We start from the raw sequence: 7892 nt of genomic DNA, 5'->3' as shown, positions 1-7892 counted from the left end.
ACATACTTTTTTTCTTGTTAAAAAAAAAAAACTTTCTTCACTACTTTTCATTTGCCCATTTTAGAATATTCTTGCCGAAAAGAGAAAGTTCAATCATAATAATCTGCGATAGTAGTTATACAATCTTTAATTACGGCAAATACAAGTTTATCTGCTATATAAACAAAATTTTTGTTAATCTGGTAGCATTTTTGTAAATATATTGAAAAAGCGTGGTTATTTTTTGTGAGCAACCCAATTACTGTTTGCAACTTCCATTAAGAAAATTACATATGTACCCTTCAACTAGTACATAAAAAGACGCATGTATCCCTTCAATGGTACTTAAAAAGACGATTATATCGTTTATCTTGGGAATTAACTGGACACAGCTCCTATAATAATACATAATTAAAAAAATTTGATCGAAGATATGAAAACTTTTATAAGGGCAAATATTGAAAAATACATTATATTAAATTGTCTATTAGATCATCCATTGCTAGTTTTTTTCTTCTATATTTACAAATTATTTTTTATATATATTTGTATGCTTTATTTAATAGGGAGTTATTGAACTCAAAATTTATTCACAATTTTGGACAATGACTGATGTTAATATATACTCCGTATTATGTATGGCCCCAAAATATCCCCAAAGTCCAAAACATGGTTGTTTACACACATTTGACTTTGGATTGTGTGGTGGCTGACATAGTAAATAAATGTTGACCTTTGATGAATGCGTTGTTAGTAGTTACAAGTGTGGCTTGGCATTTAAAATAAATAAAACGGTTATAATTGAGTATATTGCAAGTCGAGACCTCAAATTGAGTATGCGGTAGGGGACCTAGGGGTTAGGGTCATGAACAGTTATGTTAAATTGGTTTGATCCACTTCCAACTACGAGTAACAAGTGAATAAGGATCAAGTGTGTGTAGTGTGAAATTTGATATTGGCACTATGTTCGATTAATCGATTTGAGTTAAAATTGTTTCAGATTCCAGTTGGTTTCACTTGGCACTATGTTCTATTTGAGTTAATCTTGGATCAAGTGTGTATACTGTGAAATTTTGATATTTTTGCCAAATTCTAATTGGATTAAATTAGTGCGGAAACAACTATATTATCAATACTTAATTAGCTTAGAATTTCTGAAAGCTACACATATCATACAATTATTAAAAGCTATTTGTATTTTATTTGTGTGAAAATGACCAATAAAGCATTTGTCATGTAATATGTCGAAAAAACGAGACATAATATTTATTTGAAAAAGGGGTATTTTCTTTTATTGGTCCAATCCGTTTATTAACTTGTTCACATGACATGTGTCAACACAGAATAATTGTACAAAAAAAAGTCCCTACATCTACCAATGTCGGCAAACCCTTCTTATAACCACCACTTGGCCTAATCCCTCCCGTTTCCTCACCACTGAAACCATTCCCTTCCCCCACCACACGAAACCACCCCTCTCTTTATTTTCTCCACAACCCTTCCCCTTCCCCTTCCCCTTCCCTACCATCGAAACCCTTCCTCCCCCCACCCCTAGTCCCCTCACTACCAAAGCAATTGAGAGAAAAGAGACAAGATGGGAAAGGAAAAGGGCTGATAATCAAAGGGAACGAGGGGTTGCTGAAAAGGGGTGAAGGGGCTATCAGAAAAGGGGGAAGGGGCTACTGAAACTGTTTTGGGGTTTTCTGATGTCCTGCGGGAGAGTTACAATTCCGAGACTGGAACCGGACGCCTGTACCTGCAAAACAAACGGATGCTCCGGATGATTGGAGATCCGCCACCGACGGTCAAGTTAGTACTTGATTAAGGAGTAATTAATGCGGAAATTAAAGTGATTGGGTCTCTCTAGGTGAGAGTGTTTAATGTGTGTAATCTGCGTAATCTCCCTTAATGAGGATTAAGGGAGGTATTTATAACCTCGGGAAACGTGCCAATCTAGGTTTAGGTTAACCTTGGGTTGATTGGGCTTCCCTCGGAAGTTGGGCCTAGGTGACCGGCTTCTCCATTAGGCATGGAGTATGACACGTGTCATGACATAATAAGTCCAGGGTGGACGAATAAGCGTGTGCCACGTGGCAAGCCCTGAGAGGTCCAACTGGGGGACACTTGGCAGGACCTGATTGGCCCACGTGGCGCATTCCGATTGGTGGGAGCAAAATCCCCTAATCAGTTTCCCCTCACAGGTGGCACGTGACTGGTCACGTGTTACCTGTGACAGGAGTCGCCCTGTAACAGGCGACGACCTGCTACAGGTGTCACTCGGCGAGAGGCCGAGAGATTCTCCCGCCAAAATTTTGAATTCTGGAAGTGACCCTTCGCCTTCTCACTTCGCCTATATAAAGGAGTGTTGACTTCGGTCATTTTCACACTTGAATACTTTGTGAGAGAACATTCGGACCCCTGAACTTGCTCTGACATTTTGGACCCTTTCTGCCTACCGCCTGCTCTGACAAGCCGACTGCAAAGGATTTTCAGAACTTCATCAATCGTCACTCGTTCAGGTAACCGTCGGTTCTCTTACTCTTAATTTTCTCTTTGCTTTATTCTTTTTTGAAATGGCACCACGGAAGCACACGACACGACCTAGGTTAGTGATCAGCCGGTCACCGGGGACGGCTGAATCTAGGACTAGGAGTGCCGCCTGCCCTTTTTAGGACCCATCTTTGCCCTTTATACAAAGTCTTACTGTATCTGTGTCTATGCAGAGCATGATGGCCAGAACAAAAAAGACTGCCAGGATCTCAAACTCAGACGGCTCCTCCCACAGGGTGCCGATTAGTGAAACATCTGACCAGGCGCCAGATGTGGAAGTGAAACAAAGCGGCTTGAAAGCTGGCAGTTCTGAGGGAGGAGTCAAAGTGACCCCTTCCCATTTTACAGTTGACAATTATACTTCTCTCCTGCTCCTTTTAAAGGAGAGGAGGCGGGCCCCTCCGGGAGAGGGGAGGAGTCGTCCTCTTCGGACTCGTCAGAGGACGAATCCGAGTCTAGCTCTTCTGGCCATGCTTCTCTGGACACAGAAGAGAAAAACAGTCGCCTACAAGAGGCGAGGCTTTCTCACGCAGTTGAGAAGGGGGACGATTGGGCGGAGCCATCCGCCTCTCACCGAGAGCAAAATACCCCCTACTACTGCACGGTACCTCGGGGCCGGATCACGGCCATGCAAGAGAAAGTGGGGAGCTTTATCGCAAACCACACAATGGGCCCCGACTTTTTAGTGTTCGTGCCTGATCCAGAAGACACAGTCGTCTGGCCGGCTGGTACCAGTTATGATGGCGCCTGCTTTGGCTGCTACGAGGCGGCCATCAAGGCTGGGCTGCGCTTCCCACTACATCCGGCATTTCAGCGGATCTTGGATGGGTATGAGTTGGGGTTATGACAGTTAGCCCCGAACTCCTGGGTCAACGTACTCGGCTATGTGGCCGGGTGCGAACTGCACGGGGTGGAGCCGAACTTCAAGGCTTTCGCCCACATGAACTACCTCAGCCGGACCCCTAAGGCAGGCGGTACCGGCTGGTATCAATTGACGAGCCACAGGGGCTACCTCATGACGAGAGGTAAAGCAAACAAATGGAAGGACTGGCGGAGCACCTTCCTTATCATTGAGAGTTCAGACACAGAGCTGAACAAGCGCTTTAACAGGTGGAACAGGAATCCGCCCCTTCTTGCAGGCGGCCGCAGCATGCCGCCTGTTCCCCCCAAGGCTAAGAAAGAGATCCTAGATAAAGGACTCTTCAAAGTAGAGTCGAAGGTGAACTCTACTTCAGGGGTACGAGAGCAAGTACCCCTGCACTGCGTCCCGAGCTTCAAATGGCTCTACGACGAGTACTTTTTGGCCGCCTGTGGCCTCAGCAGTCGGTGCTCAAGAGGTAGCCGGCCTGTCGAATACTCTGTTGTTCCGTGCATTTCTTGTTATGACTTTTATTAACTTTGCTATTTGTTTTTGCAGCGGACTCCATGAGCAAAATTACCGCCTCCAAGACTGCGGCGGCCATGTTGCGGGCCTCCATCATGCAACAGTCTTCAACCGACTCCCCCAACAAGGGGGCCCCCTTAGTGGGCTTCGAACCTTTCACCCTCTTTTTGGAGTTGTGTTTATGCATATACTGACTCTTTTCTTCTTTTTTAGACGGGCGCTCCAAGAGCTTCTTCTTCCCAACAGCCGGACCCCAAGGCCCGGAGGACGACTGTTGCGAGCTCTCCTGGTTCTGCCAGGAAACATGCGGCGGCTGAGAAACAGCCGGCCACTTCTTCTAAAACTCCAGCTGGGCCACCTAGAAGTATGAAATTGTCCTTGTAAATTTTAGACTTGCTCCCTCCTTTACTAGGTCTAATCCGTTTGTTTATGCTTGATGCAGCCGGCCCTTAGGATCCTGATTTGGTCGAAGTGGCCAAGTCTATGATCAAGGCCGTACCTCCAGCTGAAAGGGAGGCGGTCAGGGGTGTCGGCACCCTTGACCTAGACGGGATTGCAGGGGTCCTTGCTGAGGTATACTTAGCATATTTTTGAGTATTTGAATTCCAGGACGCCTGTTTTCTTTTTTGTTTGGAAACTGACGCATGTTCCCCTTTTTACTTAGGCCCTGCTCCGAGTGAACGGCCTTCGCAAGCCGCTTGACCGGAAGAACAAAGAGGTAAAGGCTGCAAAAGCAATGGCCGCCTCTGACTGTGATAAGGCAATGTTTCAAATTGCCCAAAATGAAGTTCTGACAATTGATATTCTTTATTATCAGGCGCAGGCTACCGCCGCTATCCGGGCTCAGTTAGAGGCGGCCCAGAAGAGGAATAGCGAGCTGGAGGCGACCATCAACAACCTTAAGACCGAGCTGAGACCTCTTCGCCAAAAGATGTCCTCATACGAAACCTTGGAGAAATCCTTGGCGAGCGTAAAGGAACGCCTGGTGACCCAGGAGAAGAGTCTTACTCAGGAGCTCTCGGAAAAGGCCGAGCAAGAAAAGAAAGAGCTGGTCCGGGAGATGATGGAAGACTCTGCTCAAATCCAGCGCATGACTTGGGGCCGCCTATTCCCCAATGCCGACTTTGCCTCCTGGGAAAAAACGTACCGCCAGTGTTCTGATAGATATAATCAAGAGATCCTGGCGGCTGCTGAGGAAGAGGCGTTGGAGGAGGAGGAGCAGCCGGTAGTGGCGCTTGTGCCGCTTGGGGGTAATGCATCGAAGAAGGATGCAGCTGAAGGCGAGTCCAGCAAAAAGAGTGCTGACCAGGCGGCAGCTGCTAATATTGAAGATCTGCCCCCTTCATAAGCTTTATGTCTTCTTTCCCCGGCCTGCGTGCCGTTTGTTTGTATTTACCCGGCCAGGGGGCCGGGGCTCTGAATATTTTGCCGGTATTTAATGACCGGCTTCCTTTTAATGAATATTTTTGTTTTGCTTCAAATTTGTTTAAGTATTGAATATTCTGATATCCAATTGTACACTATACCGACTGTTTTACATGGCCGATAGTTGCAGACAGGTACGGATAGTTAGTCACGCCGCCTATGCCCCTGGACGACTGGTTGTCTGTTTCCAGGCTAGACGATCAGTCGGCCATTTATCCAATCGGTATTCGAACCATTTTAAAGACTGGATCCCCTTTAGGCAGGCGGTCCTGTCATTTGTAAAATTAACCAAGTAGGAAAGTGGTTTCCTACTTGTCATGTTTTTAGGCTAGAGACTTTAGGCCGTCTAGGCCGACTGTTCCCCGCCATATTTAATCTAGTGTGAACAGGTGCTGTATGAACACCTTTTTAGTTTCATACTAAATTTTTAAGGAGTGACCAAGTAAACATGATTGTTACCTAGTCGCCAAGTAACTGAGTAGTAGAGGTATCAAGCGGTGGGTACCGGTTGTTCCCCTTTATTCGTCAATGTTTGTTGGCTTTTAACTCATAAAATACCAACTGTTCTTATCCTAAGTAGTTCAGTCGGTCGGTTGACCCGGATGGTTACTGCGAACACTTGCTTGACGTGATTAGTCAGTTAAGTGAGAGATATCCTTGTCCGGGAAACGACCACGTGGTTGTCTTGGTTAGACAGTCGTATAGGTGCCGTGTAATGATTTTATAGAACAATGTTCCACCCAAAAAGGGAGCTGCTCTCTGCGACGAATTTCATCCGGATGGATGCCGTCGGACGCCTGCTATAACGTTGGGACAGGTCGAATTGAATTTTTATATTTTGATCAGTTGGCTTGGCGCCTGGTCTGATCATTTTAGCTATGAGCCTTTGATAGTTCTTGGTGAACTGTATTATGGGAGTGTAGCCGGTTGAGTGAAACAAGCGACGTGCCCCTCTTAAGTAAGAATAAAAATTAAACATGGAGAGTAGCCGACTGTTTGTCAGTAGGCATGCCCCTCTTAAGTAAAAATGAAAACTGAGTATGGAGAGTAGCCGACTGTTTGTTAGTAGGCGTGCCCCTCTTAGTACAAAATTGAATATTAAGTATGCAAACTTTTATTAAGTAGCCCTTGACTATTTACATCATTCAAAAGAAATATTTCTTAAGATTATCTACATTCCAAGTTCGAGGCAACGGTTGGCCGTCTGGTGTTTCCAGACGGTAGGTACCGTCCCTGACCTCTTCACAGATTCGGTAGGGTCCTTCCCAGTTGGGAGTTAGTTTGCCAGACTCATTAGCCCTTCCAACTGCTTCCATTTTTCTAAGTACAAAGTCCCCCACTTTGAGTGGACGCCTGTGTACTTTTTTGTTGTATGATCTAGTCATTCTCAGGCGGTAAATTTCATGGCGCAAGACAGCATTGCCCCTCCTTTCAGGAAGCGAGTCTAATGCCAGGCGCATGGCTTCCCAGTTTGCCTCTTCGTCATATAGCATTACTCGAAGAGTCGGCTCGTAGTGTTCTATTGGAAGAACAGCTTCCGCACCATAAGTTAGGAGGAATGGAGTTTCTCCAGTCGCCCCTTTTTCAGTCGTCCTAATGGCCCAGAGAACATGTGGTAATTCATCCGCCCATAGGCCGCCTGCTCGTTCAATCTTTTTCTTGAGACCGTCTGAGATGATTTTATTAAAGGCTTCTACCTGGCCGTTTGCTTGTGGACGGCCGACAGATGCAAAGTAGTGTGCAATTCCTTGGTCACCCAACCAGCTTTTGAGAATAGGCGTCTCAAATTGGGGACCATTATCAAAAACCATAGACATGGGAACCCCGAACCGAGTGATGACATTTTTCCAAATGAATGAAATTACATCCTTCGTCTTGATTCCCTTTACAGCCTCCGCCTCTACCCATTTAGTGAAGTAGTCGACGGCAACAAGTATGTACCTCCTTCCGCCTGTAGCAGGCGTATATGGACCCAAAATATCCATGCCCCACTTAGCAAACGGTAGTGGGCTATGAATGGTAGTGAGGTCAGTAGCCGGACGGTGAATTAGTTTGCCAAACCTTTGGCACTTGTCACATTTTTTCACCATCTCCATCGCATCTGCTTCTAAAGTAGGCCAAAAGTAGCCCTGCCGCCTTGCCCGTTGAGCAAGCGTCCTACCGCCTATATGGGAAGCACAGTAACCAGAGTGAAGATCATCTAGTATCTCTCGCCACTTTTCTGGAGTAACACACTTTAAGAAGGGTTGAAGGTACCCCCTTTTGTGAAGTTCTCCCTTTATTATTTTAAAACTGGTTGCTCGTTTTTTCAGTGCTGCCGCCTGTTGATGATCATCCGGCAGGGTACCATTTGTCAGATATGCCCTGATTGGATCCATCCAGGTTGAGCTTCTGTCTAAGATTCCAATAGGGTCTTCCTCAATGCTTCTCCTCTCCATTACTTCCCAAAAAACAGTTCAAGGAGTATCACAGGAGGCGGATGATGCTAATTTTGAAAGTGCATCCGCCTGGTTGTTTTCTGATCTCGGCACTTGGGTCAGATGGAAATCCTCAA

This window comes from Chenopodium quinoa, unplaced genomic scaffold, assembly GCF_001683475.1.
Source record: "Chenopodium quinoa cultivar QQ74 unplaced genomic scaffold, ASM168347v1, whole genome shotgun sequence".
In the NCBI taxonomy this organism is placed as follows: Eukaryota; Viridiplantae; Streptophyta; class Magnoliopsida; order Caryophyllales; family Amaranthaceae; genus Chenopodium; species Chenopodium quinoa.
This window is presented reverse-complemented; position numbering follows the sequence as displayed.